Source organism: Pelobates fuscus, chromosome 2 (genome assembly GCF_036172605.1).
Source record: "Pelobates fuscus isolate aPelFus1 chromosome 2, aPelFus1.pri, whole genome shotgun sequence".
NCBI lineage: Eukaryota > Metazoa > Chordata > Amphibia > Anura > Pelobatidae > Pelobates > Pelobates fuscus.
Genome location: NC_086318.1, coordinates 71,436,522 through 71,451,650, shown reverse-complemented (window position 1 = coordinate 71,451,650; position 15,129 = coordinate 71,436,522).

The following is a 15,129-nucleotide window of genomic DNA, read 5'->3' as shown; positions in this document are numbered from 1 at the left end:
AAACGGCACTGACCAAAGTATCCATTGACCTACTCACTGCAAAAATCTCGAGGTCACTACTCTATCCTAATTCTCCTTGACCTGTCTGAAGCTTTTGACACAGATCATCAACAGCTTCTTCTCATCCTCTGCAATATCGGTCTACAGGATATTGCTCTCTTCTGGTGCTCCTCCTACCTCTACCTTCCTCGCCTTCACTACTATAATCCACTTCTCAGTGGTCTTACATGCTCCCAACTTGCGCCACTACAGTCCATAATGAATGTGGCAGTGAGGTTCATCTTCCTGTCCGCCCACGCCTCACCCTTCTGTCAGTCCCTACATTGGCTTCCTGTAAGATATAGGGCTCAATTTAAAATTCTGGTTCTTGCTTTCAAATCTCTACATAATGCTGCTCCCACCTATCTAGCCTCCCCAATACAAAAGTATGTCCCGTCTAGGCCCTATATATATTTTCTTTTGTGTGTGTGTGTGTGTGTGTGTGTATGTATATATACATATGGAAGGCAGGGCCTGAAGTTGTGGGAGGGGCTTGAGTCCCCTTCTTAAGGAGCTCCAGCCCTTCACCTGCTACCGGCTCAGGTCTTGAGATTTGCATAACCGAACTTCCGGTCCGTGCAAATCTCCTCTGCTACAGGCTGATCTTCGAGGAATCACTTACCTGTTCCTGTTGCTCCGTTGTCAGCTTGCTAGAGCTTCCCTGACGCCCAGGCGTTCCAGTATTCTGCTTACCCAGTAAGCGTTCGGCGGCTGTTTCCGTTTTGCAGCAAAACCGTCAGTCACGGCTGCCGTCGGGCGGCTGTCGCGGTCGATCCGCGTCATCCTGGGACACCACTATCCATGTACGAAAACTGATCGTTACGTCACATAGTTTGAAATTTTGGCGGGAATTCTTGCATATACACTGGGCAATTCGTTTCTATGCCGGATTTTGTTTTAAGCATATCACTTTTTCGAACTTATATTCCGTTTACATTAATTTGTGCTCATAGCATGAAAAATACTAATTTTCAATTTCTTTTACAATACATTTGGGATATTCATGTTGCACTCTAGCTGGGTTATGTCGGCCCCTTGCGGGCAATCGTTATTACTACATATCATACAAATTACATATTGTACAATTCTATGACTTTGTGTTACATGTTTTATATTAGGTTAAATCAGACTATAATGACTAGCCTTTACACCAGCATTCTGCCAAATTATCTGTGTTCTAGGCACTACAAGCAATCAAGATGAGTGTAACGGATCCACTGGCACCCCGACTGGGTACCTCCGTTGAAAGATGCTCCTAGCGCTTCCAGAGGACTCCAAGCACTCCACCAGACACCATAAGCACCGCAGGCTGCAGCTATCTCCCTTCAGAACGAAGCAGGAACAAGCTCTTACAAGAGCTCAGTGATTATAGCAAGGGAATATGCCTAGCATAGCAATCCCTTGTAGCAGATTCCCCCAATAAGAGACAGGACTCAAGTTGAGGGTAAAACAGGAACTCTGGACTGGCTCATCCAGCCTGGCTTTTATTTCCATCTCACACATACAGGCCACACCCAGGGGGAGGCATAAAATAACCAATCCGAGATATGGTACAACCCACACATCCCCTCCCCTTAGCCTGAGAGATAATCCACTTATTATACAGTTTAAAACATAACTTTTACACAATATCTGTAACTTCAAAACCATACATCACATTCACATAAAAATACATATCCACAATCAATCCATTCAGGGGAACAACATATTAAAAAATGGCATGGATCAGACCAGGGGTTCAAAAGTTAGTAAAAGTATATTTTGTTCCCCCTGGCTCAAACAGTAAAAGTAAAACATCCCCACAATGCATCCTGGCTTCCTCCCTTCTGCCCTGGAGATAATTGGAGAAGGAATCTAATTATCTCCAAAGACAGAGCCAAACTCCATTACCCACATGGCAGACAAAAAGACAGTAAAAGACATAAAATTACATACTGATACATTTAGTACATAAAACACACATTTCTACATATCCCCAGATAGCTTTGATCTGACTGCACATTATTAGATGAATGGCACTCAGATCACACGAATAAGCCTTTCTGCAGGGAAAATAAACAGTTTAACCTGCAGGGCCATAGTCCAAAGGCAAGAGGCGGGCAAGCAGCCCCCTCCAAGGACACGTGGCGAGGTCGGTTTCGCCACAATGAGTTTTTTTTTATTTTTATGTGATACATTGAATTTTATAACATGACAGGAGGCTTCGTATTTGCTTAAGTCTCTCTTTATTAGAACTCCACAGCAGCACAGAAAACAACCAATCAGAAAAAAGTTAGGTACTATAAAACTCCCCTCCCCATGCATCATTTCCTCTTTCTTTGCTGCTCCGCATCAGTACAGGTCAGAGTACCACTGCCTCCTGCTAACATTAGTGGGTGGCTTTGGGATTTTAATTATATTTTCAGTGTTTCACTTATTTTTATTTGGGGACTTCTTTGTGTGTTTCACTTTATTCACCCCTGCCTATTGCTCTGGGGTTTGTGGGGAGTTTGTCTTTATTTGTTCTCTCCTCATCTTCCTGGGATGTTTATCCTTCTCTGTCCCCTTTAATTTTGCCTTCTCTGTCCCCCTGGACCTCATTCCTCCGGTCGCGGGGTACTCTGTTTTTTCTCACACCCGCCGGCCGGAGGCTTTTCACGTGGCCGCCTGCCGCCGGCTTTACCCGCGGACCGCATGTCCGCAGGGGGAAGAGGGAGCATTACGCTGCCCCACCTGTGTTTTCTTCTCCTCCGGTCGTGGTGTTCTGAATACCGCCGATCGGAGGCTTTACACGTGGCCGTCCGCTTACCCGCGGACCGCATGCCCGCCGGGGGAGGAGGGAGCATTACGCTGCCCCTCCCGTGGTTTGCTTCTCCTCCGGTCGCGGTATTATGATACCGCCGACCGGAGGCTTTACCCGCGGACCTCATGCCCGCCGGGGGAGGAGGGAGCAATTCGCTGCCCCTCCTGTGGTTTGCTTCACCTCTGGTCCCGCCGACCGGAGCCTCTACACGTGGCTGCCTACCTCGGCCGGCTCAATCCACGGACTGCATGTGTCCGCCGGGGGAGGGGAGGGCAATTGCTCCCGCTCGCCCCCCCGACCCCTCTCCTCACTGTCATGCCAGTTCTCTCATCTTCTCTGATTGCCAGCTCTCCTTTATGTATATGTTCAGATTACTGCGTTTAGGTAACATGGGCTTTTTGGCATATTCTACCTGAGATTGATGGGTGTTTGGCACATATACATAGTTTTGCTCTGTGGGTTTTCTTGCTGACAGTGTATTTCTCAGATCGCTGTATGTTTTACTGACAGCGTATGTCTAGATTTAGTTTTTCTTCCATATATGTGCAGTTTTGCTGTGTGTCTGACTGACGCTGTTTATCACAGATTTCGTTTTACTAACAGTGTGTATGACAGATGTTTTGAGCTTTGCCGACAGTGCACTTCACAGACTGCTGTGTTTTTCTGACAGTGTATTTCAGGATTTAGTCTTTTCTGACAGTGTATGTCGCAGTTGGCTGTGCGTTTCACTGACAATGTATTTCTAGATTTCGTTTTCCTGACCGCGTATGTCACTGTTGCTGTGTGTTGGCTGTCAGTGCGAATCACAGATCACTGTGTGTTTTGCTGGCAGCGTCTTTCTCAGATAGCTGAGAGTTTTGCAGTCTGTACATATTGCTATTTTCTACGCGTATCACAGATTTCCGTGAGTTTCAGGTGTGTATGTACTCAGGTACAGGCTCTGTACAAAGGTAGATAGTGCCAGTTAGCTCTCAGATTCTTATGCTTCTGAGTAGGAATCTGTTGGCGCTACATAAATGGCAATATGACAATAATATATTTGTCTGGTCCAGCTATGAGGTCTCAGATGGGACTGCTCTGGTATGAATTATCTGTCCACGGCAGGTATATGGCTATCAGACCTGGCTCTGTCTCAAACTGGTATGGGAAACCAGTCTGCGCTGATGCGAGACAATTTTGTCAGGTTCTCGGGGGAATTCATTAATCTGGCTATGGTTTAACCCTTCTCCTCGCAGTGTCCATGGTTTCACATCCCCTGCAGGTGGTATGATGATGGTAATCCATAATACGCTAGGATTCCTAACGGATCGGTGAGAGCATATGCTTCCCTATTCACAGTTCAAGGACAGTTTCGCTCAGTGCATCTTACATTCATGGGCATGATGGTCACTGGAATACTTCCGCCTATACCCAATACGGCTGGAATACCACTATTTCCCTGCTGGGCACTTGGGGGACAGCCAGTCCCGGTTCAGGTTATTCACACGGCATTACGCTGTCTAAAAGGGTTGGGGTCTAGGGGTCCTACGTCACAGGATGCTCTGAGGATCTACTAATTTTTAGGGGCCTCTATCCAACTCAGAGGTCCCCACTCTCACTCAGTACCCCTCGTAAGCGCTACGGAATTGGATGGCGCTATATAAATAACGTGTTATAATAATATAACAATAATACACGACCCAGGATTGGCCTGCTATGTCTGTGCCCCATTGATTGGCCTGCTATGTCTGTGCCCCATTGATTGGCCTGCTATGTCTGTGCCCATAAGATTGGCCTGCTATGTCTGTGCCCATAAGATTGGCCTGCTATGTCTGTGCCCATAAGATTGGCCTGCTATGTCTGTGCCCATAAGATTGGCCTGCTATGTCTGTGCCCATAAGATTGGCCTGCTATGTCAGTGCCCATAAGTTCGGCCTGCTATGTCTGTGCCCATAAGAACGGCCTGCTATGTCTGTGCCCATAAGAACGGCCTGCTAGGTCTGTGCCCATAAGCACGGCCCGCTATGTCGGTGCCTATTTGTATGGCCTACTATGTCGGTGCCTATTTGCTTGCCCAACTATCCTGCGTCCATTAGTTTGGCCTGCTGGGCCCGCTCTATTGGTGCCGAACCCCCTTTTTGGCCGCGGGCCTGGGGGAATATCACTGAGGAGAAGCCAGTGCCCACCAGTGACACGGAAATAGGCAGGTGTCCGGACAAGCACCATTGCCATACTATCCAAGAGGACACCAATGTACGGCCATCTGGATAAGGTAGGTAGGGTGAAGGCCCTAAACCTCAGACCTGAAGGGCAAGTTTTTCTTACGAAGACCCCGGACACACATCCGCGGTTTGCGCCAGTCCGGCGACGGCACATCCCCAAGGAGAACTTTGCACAGGCAAGGACCGGTACTCAGTCACCTACAGGAGAACGCGGTTTTTCCTTGTCTTTATCAACTACTCCGTATCTGCCTCCCGGTATCCATATAGCTATCGGTAGTTATTCCTCCGTAAGGTTAGCTCCTGGCCCTGTGCAGTGGGGTTTACTTGTCTTGCCTTCCGGCCTGCTATTTGCCTTCTAGCTGAGATAGAGTTTGCGTTTTTTACTCATACCTACGTTATTGTTGTCTTTTTCGTTTCTCGTGACTTCCTTTTCCTTTCGCTCGGGTCGTCGAGAGGCCTGACTTGACCTCCTCCGACCTCCCGGGTGCTCGTGGATTGCGGAGAACGTCTCCTGCTTTCCTCAGACTACCGACGGTCCGCCTGGAACCCGCGCGCGCGCACGGGATCCGGACGGTCAGTTGATAGTTTTTCCATCGTTTTCCCGTGGATTACCCTCAGCCTTATGCTAATACTCGTATTTGGTGTACCCTATAGTTGGTCACCCTGAGTCTCTAGGGACTCTAGCTTGGATCACAGGAGGGTGCGGCCCTCCATCACTTCGATCCGAGGACATTTTATCTTCTGGAGCAGAGAGCGAACCCCTCTCAGATACGGAACCGGACACTGAGTTGTTCTTTGAGGGCGCACCCCTCCCTCAACCTCGGCCAGAGACTGAGCTGGATACAGGGGTCATGTTTGGAGGAAACATTCTCATAGAGAGGAACGGTCACGGATGCAGACTCTACTGTTTGGTTATTTACGGGTACGGCCCGCTCAGACTATCAGCCGGACGTTAGCACGTTATTTGACCACATTAGTAGAGAGCGCGGCTCTCTCATGCACTCGGCGCTCTACGGTGCCATCCATTTGTTCATCACACAGGCTTGTACCTGTGCTAGACATCGATGACTACATGGAGGGGCGTCCCTCCTGCATTCAAGTGGATCTGACGTCCGTGCTACTGATTCCAATATAGAGGACTGCCTGGTCATGCAAGATATCCATATTTAGACTGGATTCCTCTAGTCTATCTCCTGCAACGGAGGGATATTCTCACAGAGGTATAACGAGGGGTGACCCCCACTTATTTATACACATTCCTGGAGATGGTTCGGCTATCGGATGGAACTCAGGTATTAGGTGAGTTCAGGTTTGGGTATATTCGGCACCATAGAAAGCAGAGGATTGCTTTCTGCTTTTGGATATCCAGACCATTGTAACAACTGCTCAGACAGTTTTCTCCCATATTTAGGTGGCGGAAGATACGGGGACCTACATGGAGCAAACGGGCTCTGCCTTGCTCGGGTAACACGATTAAGGAGGACCTATTACCCGCTCTGAAGGTACAAACCGTACATATGGTTCACATGGTAAGACCGGGAAACCCGGTTTGTCTTGACCTCCCCGGTCATCAGATCTTGGGATAAGATGGCAGGACTGCCCCGTCTCCTCGAAACGCATACCGGGTGATCAGGGTTCGGAGATGGAGGACTCTCCGTCTATACTCTAGTATTCCTCACGGGAGCCGTTTTTGTTGGATTCGCGCTACCCTACTCTTCAACTATCGTCGAGGAGACCTACGAGACCTTATGGTGGTACCTGGTATACCCCGACTCCTACACAGTCATCTTTCACTCTTGGACGGGGGCATTTCTGGATGGGAATCTGCGTTCCTGTTTGCACTTCCCATTCCTTTGAAGATTCCTGGGATTTCCTATTCCCAGAATAGTCGACCACCGTTCCTCCACTCAAGTTCAGTTCGGAACCCTGAATGGACGTCCTTTGGAGCCTTTCCCCTACGGCGTCCGAAGTTTACACAGTCCGTTTGGAATATTGGAATCACCTAGTATGCAGCTGTTTTGGCCATACTATCGCCTGCATTATGAATTTATGCTCGGATGAGACACCCCACCGGGTGGGGCAGGAAGGTACGGAAGATCCTCCTCGATTACTTTTGCGATTTTGGTGGTGGTCTTCGGTGCATTCCTTGAGATTGGAGATCTCCCTGCAAGGCCGCATCGCCGAATGGCCCTGGCATGATCGGAGGAGCCGCCTTACGGGTCATGAGTTGAGACTTGGTGTCAGTTTTTCTCCTCGCGACCCTAAGTCCTAGATCGGATTTCGAAGTTATACAACTACAGGAATGTGGCTAATAGGTCAGCCTACCAGCTCATGGACCGACTTCTAGGAAACAGGTTGCTACATCACGTACAATGGCTTTACCGGCGGAGGGTGTTTTCTTTCCGTATCTGAGATACTTCGTCGGTTGGCATCTTCTTTGACCCGTCGGCTGTCATTTCTCGTATTTGGAATGTCCAATTAGGATTACTCTGATATTTCCTGGAATAATTACCAGCGACACAAACAGCGTTGGATTGGTGAACTGAGCGTTGAAACAGCAAATACGAAGCCTCCTGTCATGTTATAAAATTGTAGATTATGCTAGCTTTAGTGTACCTATAATCTTAATTTTATTAATGACAGGAGGCGAGTATTTCCCACCCATTCTTGTCCCTCCCTTGTTTAAGGTTATAGTTTAGATTATCAGGTAAGTATGCAACTCTGTTTGTTGTCTATGCTACCTGTCGCTTGTTTCCTATGTCTGTGTTTTTTTCCATAAGTAGGGTTGGGATATTTACATATTAGGTTAATTTGGTTGCTACGTTGGGTACCTCATGTTTATTCAGAGTACATTTCATTGGATAATCAACCTGTTCGATTCTGTTTTTCTCTCGTTTCAGTTTACAGTCCATCTACACTATCTAGTTTGACGGTTACACTTGGATGGTGGACATCGTTATATTCATCGTATCTAGGACTTTGTTTCTTCCCCATGATGTTCTCTGCCTTTTATTCTGTTTTGTCGCAGCTTGAAAGAGGAAATGATGCATGGGGAGGGGAGTTTTATAGTACCTAACTTTTTTCTGATTGGTTGTTTTCTGTGCTGCTGTGGAGTTCTAGTAAAGAGAGACTTAAGCAAATACTCGCCTCCTGTCATTAATAAAATTAAGATTATAGGTACACTAAAGCTAGCATAATCTACAATTTTATATTATAAAAAAAAAAAAAAGTTTAGCAGTTCAGTTTTCTTATTTAAATAGCTACTGCGGATTTGCATAGCCTTATTCTTACGTGTTATTTCTACATTTATAGGCTAGTCCTTCCAAGCAGCAATTTTGTGTTTGGGTTCAAAGTTCCAGTTTAGGATTTTTGCTACCTGGTAGGTATCTTGGGTAAAGGGGGGGATTTTAGGTACATAGCAATAATCATTTAATAGCTATTAAATTTAAATTTATTTATAAACTCACTATTTTGTAGGACCTACAGTTTACCTGTATTCTGTATTCCCTTACCCGACCAATACGCGTCTCAACAGGTACGTCCCTTTGCTTCGATTCAACACGTTTCCCTTCCCCGTCTTTATCATAGGCTAGTGATACACTGGCACTAAAAGCATAGGAGCCGCTAGGTACGTTCTTCTTGGCCTTCTACGCCTTTGTTAGTGGTCCCGCGAGGCCAACACCCATCCTCAAACGGAGGTACGACATCCCCTCGGGCCAAATCATAGTTAGCCGCCTCGCACGGTTGCATAGAGAGGGCCTCACCTGTCACTCCCATTCTGTCTTTTTCTGGTTATTGTCACAGAGGGGCCAACTTCCCGCCATAATGTCAATGACCTCATACCCCAATCGGGCCAAATCATAGATAGAGCCTCTCACAGCCGCTTGGCAACTAGTAGGGCCTCACCTGTCACCTATCGTCTTAATTGTTTCGCCACTTGGCACTAGTTAAAACAGCCAGTGAAAAGATTTTACACTAGGTAAAACCTCTACAATTTATTTTTTAGCATGTCACAACTACCAGAAGGCGGGGAAGATTTGTCTATCCCTAGCACACCTGCTAGATCGGTCACTCCATCTCAAGGAGGCGACATTGCAAGTCCTGCATCGCTACGCTCCTGGACGGTTCCTCGGATCACTGCCGAATTGAGGAGAAGGAACATACCATACCCAGCTACGGCCAGGAAAGCCGAATTATATAGACTTTTAAACACGCAAACTGATAATGCGGGGGCTGGTGAAGGGTCTAGTAGCGGTCAGCCTTCTGACCTGCATACAATATTGTCCTCGGTCTTTTCCTCTTTAGGTCGCATTACTGATAAACTGGACAAAATGGATACAGAGAGCCGACAGCAGTCGCAAACGGCTCTGGGAAATAGTGACACGGCGGTTGTCCCCAGCACTTCTACTGGTAATATTCCGGTGGGTATAAAAAATCTGCATGTTATTAACCCAGCACATATGGTGCCAGCTAACTTGAGAAAGGACATCTTGGAGGGGAAAGAGGTGAATTTGGTATCACTTCTCATTGCCTCCCAAGATGTCCTGGAAAATAAAACGTATGCTTACGGTGACATATCAGTGGTTCTTAAGTCTAGGGACCCCAGACTAAACCGTAAGCTGTCTATTCCGGAATTTGTTCTGGCTTTTGGAACCTACAGGGATGTTGTTTGCTCAGTGCATCCCCATAGGAGGGAGGAATTGGATCTGTACCTACACAAGCTGGTGGATTTGGGGCATAAGTACGGTGGTACGGCATTCTATGACTACCACCGTGCTTTCGCCTCAAAGGCATCGGCGGCTCTGTCCCAGTTTAGCTTTCAAGTTGACTGGAGTATGCTGGATACGGAGCTTTTTTGTCGGCACTTTGCGGGCCTCAAGACACCAGCTTGTGCCATTTGTGCCTCTAACTCACATACGGCAAATTTATGCCCCAATACCCCAGAGGTAAATAATTTCTACCTCCCTCCCAATGTTGCACCGACTGGAAGACCAGCCAAGGTCCTTAAAGACAAATTGGGCCGCGATATAATCTTTTTGGGGAAGTCGCAAATTTGCAATAATTTCAATACAGGCACGTGCGGGATCAGTGCATGTAGGTTGCTTCATGTGTGTTCCTTATGTTTACGGGCCCACTCTAAAGCAATGTGCCCAAATAAACTATACCCCAAACAGTATTTATCGTCTGTTGATGTCTCACTACTGAGAAAGTTATTACGTGATCATCCATCCCAACACTTAGTGGAATTTTTGGTGTCAGGTTTCTCGGCGGGTTTTCACACGGGTATCATCCACATGCCTACTGGGGTCTTAGAATGCAAGAACTTGCAATCAGCCATGACAGATCCTGACGCTATTGACCTACTGATACAGAAAGAGGTTGACCAAGGGTTTGTGATTGGGCCCTTTGATAATCCACCGTTTGCAGTATGGAGAACCAACCCCATAGGTCTGGTCACTGGTAAGTCCTCAAACAAGCAAAGGTTGATTCTTGACCTCTCTGCTCCCCATGCATCGGCCACACCAAGTCTAAACTCACTTATTCCATCTGAAGAGTTTTCACTGCAATACGCTACTATAGACAATGCCATCACGGCCATCCTCTCAGCAGGTATAGGCGCTTGGCTTAGTAAGACTGATATAGTGAATGCTTTTAAACTGCTCCCAATACATCCATCCCTGTGGCATCTACATGGTGTTAAATGGCGAGAGCTATATTATTTCTTCACGCGTCTCACCTTCGGTTCTAAGAGCAGCCCACGTATTTTCGATATGTTTGCTAAGACGTTGTGTTGGATATTACTTAACACCTGTAGATGCCCCACTATTATTCACTATCTGGATGACTTTCTCTCCATAGAAAGCAACCTCTTGCCTCCCAGTAGTCTTCAGGCTACAACACGCCTTTTTACACAGCTAGGAGTCCCGATTTCACCGACTAAGACAGAAGGTCCTGACACGGTCATAAATTTCCTGGGGGTGGTGCTGGATTCAGTGAACATGCAGGCTAGTCTCCCCAGGGAAAAGATTGATCGCATACTGACCGCCATTGACTTTTACTTAACCGAACAGTCCTGCAGCAAAAAAGAGTTGCAATCCCTGTTAGGTTCTCTTAATTTTGCAATGAAGATTATTCCCCAAGGACGGGCTTTTATATCCCGACTACTCAGTCTGTTCCCTAGGTTTCAGACCGACTCCTCCCGCATAAGGTTAGATGTGCATGCCACTGCTGATTTACGCATGTGGAGGGAGTTTTTACGAAACTGGAATGGGAAAAGCTTGTTCATACCAGTGTTATCGGATGAATCTGTCTCTATTTGGACAGATGCTGCGGCCACTTCCGGTTTCGCCGCAATTTTTGGCAATGAATGGATGTGGGGCAACTGGCCAAATGAAATTGCGGAGATACCAGAGTTCAAGGAAACGTCTGCTTTGTTTGAACTGTATCCCATTGTTGCAGCAGCGGTGAAATGGGGAGCTATCTGGTCAGGGAAGTCGGTGCGGTGTTTCTCGGACTACATGGCAACATGCCATATTGTTAACAAGGGACGTTCCGCTTCACTGACCATCATGCGGTTCGTTAGGAATCTCACATGGCAAGCAGCAAAATACAGTTTTTTCCTGAATTGCGTACATGTCCCTGGGATTCTAAATGTTGCCGCTGACCATTTATCCCGATCTCGTTTTCAGGAGTTCCAGCGGCCCTACCCACAGCGGCCTTAACACCCACTCCCGTACCACAGTGGCAGGAGATGATATTGGACTAACCAGATTACTTGCTCATGGATATCATCTCTCACAATTAGGACTGTCTGTAAATACTAAAAAAGTTTATGATAGGGCTTTTGTGTTGTTTAATAAATTTGTGATGGAACACAAAATTTCTGACAAATTTGCTATGAGTACCATGATTGCGTTTATTTCTTTTTGCCACCTTCACTTAAAACTATCCTTTAACACTATTAAACTGTACATCACGGGTATTCAACACCACATCCTCACTACATGGCCGGATAAACAACGGTTCCTCTCCTCTTACCAAGTAAAGTCTATTCTGAAAGGTATCAAGGACTCCACCCCGGCACCTACACCTTCCAGATTACCCATACATGACATTCTTTTCCAGTCACTATCAAATCTGTTAGACACTTCACCGTTTGAGACTCGCACAAATCAGGTCATCAAAACAGCCATATACTTGGCATTCTATGGGTTCCTTCGGCCAAAGGAATTTACCACTACTAATTACAACACCCCAAACTTCATCACTAGAGCTGACCTAGTCAAAACACACGACCACTATACACTGCTCCTACACCATACGAAAACTAGTATGAAAGGCCAGACGGTCACCATACCCTACTACCCTACTGACAACAAATGGTGTCCCGTGGTAGTCTTCGACCAGTATCTTTTATCCATGCCAATGACACCACATCAACCACTACTAGCCTTGTACGGTAAAACACTCTCTATTAGTAAGTTCATGCTTTACGTAAGAACACTGTTAATACGTTTGGGGCTAAACCCGTCCAAATATTCTGGTCATTCATTTCGCATAGGAGCCGCGACTACCGCTTCTAAAAAGAATATCCCTGCACATATCATTAACCCCTTAAGGACACATGACATGTGTGACATGTCATGATTCCCTTTTATTCCAGAAGTTTGGTCCTTAAGGGGTTAAGGTCATGGGCCGCTGGAAGTCCACAGCTTATACACGATACATCCCCCAGCCAGTGCAGGAAGTACGTTTAGCATTTAAGAACATGATTGTGTGATAATCTTATATGTATTGTAGGCTGAATAAACTGGTTTCATCTTTTTGCCCTCTTTTATTTCAGGCCTACTACATCGTCAGTTACGGCACACCACAACTGACTTTTCATATCTTATTGTTTTAAGTTACTAACTCTACGGCTTTATGCCTTGACCACAAATGGAAGGCAGGGCCTGAAGTTGTGGGAGGGGCTTGAGTCCCCTTCTTAAGGAGCTCCAGCCCTTCACCTGCTACCGGCTCAGGTCTTGAGATTTGCCCCACCCACCTCTCCTCCTTTAAAGCAATTCTAGAGGTAGGCCCTCTTTTATTTCAGGCCTACTACATCGTCAGTTACGGCACACCACAACTGACTTTTCATATCTTATTGTTTTAAGTTACTAACTCTACGGCTTTATGCCTTGACCACAAATATATATATATATATATATATATATATATATATATATATATACACACACACACACACACACACGTATAAAGCAAAAGATATATACAGTTTGATATCTTGGTATTTCCTTTATCCATTCCAACCAAATAGTAACAGAGATATTTAATATATCTAAACAGAGCTTCAGCAAACAAAGCTCAACTATATTAATTTGACCTGATAACAGACTTACATTTTTTTTAGTCACCTATATTCCCACACAGACCAATGTATATTTCACAATATACATTACTATCCCAGAGAGAAATAAGAGCAAGCATAAAAAATAAACTCTTACGGTGGGGGCGTGTCTGGCTTCCGGCGAGTGCAGTCGCATGGAGTAGGAGCTCCGCTGTAATCCCGACCGCGAGCGACTATTTTAGCAACTGATCGAAAATATATCGATATCTTTTATTCCCAAAGTGCTAAGGGAACATATTATGCCTGCGCCCAAACAGTTGAAACTGTCAGACATGCCGAGAACAAAAAAATCGGAGCGTCGTAGAGAACTTCAAGATGGCGACGACATGTCTCATCTGTCCGACGGATTGTCTGATCCGGAATCAGGTTCGGCAAAATACTCCGACTTGCCGGTTACTGAACGTAGCCTCCATAGAATGCTACAGGAGTTGAGGGCAACAATAACGGCCGACTTTCACAAGATAGATGGTGAATTAAGGAAAGAACTGTCTGATATCGGCGACAGGACCAACCTTCTGGAAAATAAGACCGACGAACTTTGTGTGGCGCACAACGAAATGGTAGACAAAGTTCAGAAGCTATCAGAAGACAACGCTATACTAAAAGATAAACTTGCTGATATGGAGGATAGATCTCGTAGGCCGAATGTGCGTTTTAGAGGGATACCGGACGAGATCACCCGAGAAGCACTACCGGCCCATATCCTATCTATATGTAAAGCCCTGGTCCCAGACCTACCAGACTCCGCTTGGGCCTATGACCGCATGCACAGGCTTCCGCGGCCTGCTCGCCTGGCGGCTGATGTCCCTAAGGACGTTATAGTGCGATTCCACTACTTTGCACACAAAGAGAGCCTGAGGGCAGCAGCGAGGAAAGTTCAATCGATCCCGGAACCCCATCAAAAGGTCGCGCTTTTTGCAGACCTGTCGGCGGCTACAATGGAGAAGAGGAGAAGTTTTATTTCGATAACCAAAACCTTACGGAACCACAACGTAGCATACAAATGGGGCTACCCTACTAAACTCATCATTTGGCGGCAAGGCCGGAATTATATTGCTACGAATCCATCAGAAGGCATGAAGCTGATCTCCGCTTGGGGCCTGTGGACCGGAGCGCCCAACCACCACACGACATCAACTAACGAGTCCCCGAAACGACTACAGGTGGAATGGCAAATGGCGAACTCACCAACTGGACATCCGTGATTCCCTCTGGATATATCTTTTCACCCCTGGGACAATTTGAATGTGATAAGTATTATGTATAAATGGGGGCCGTAGCAGGGCCGCAGACCCTACCTCTCCGAGCGCCCTAATATTAGCTAACTATACCACTTAACCTACCTTGATATGAGATACTGGTGTATTATGTCATGTATACAGCTAATATCATTACTGTAATTGTAAATAATTCATCGTAACCACATATATTATATAATGTTAGCATGAAGAGGGTTACCCTTTATGCATGCCCCTTCCTTTGATTAATTTACTTTAGTTTCAACCATAGCATCACCGTTGGATAGCACCCCATCACATAGGAGGCTTAAATCATAACAGAGGCGGTGTACGCGGAGGGAGGGACCCATACACCTGGAGACGTGTGCTCGTAGTATGGACGACACAGGCGAATTGGCTCCACTTTACTCTTAATGGGTGATATTGTTTAAGAGCCCCATATATGTGTTGTATAAAGGGCAC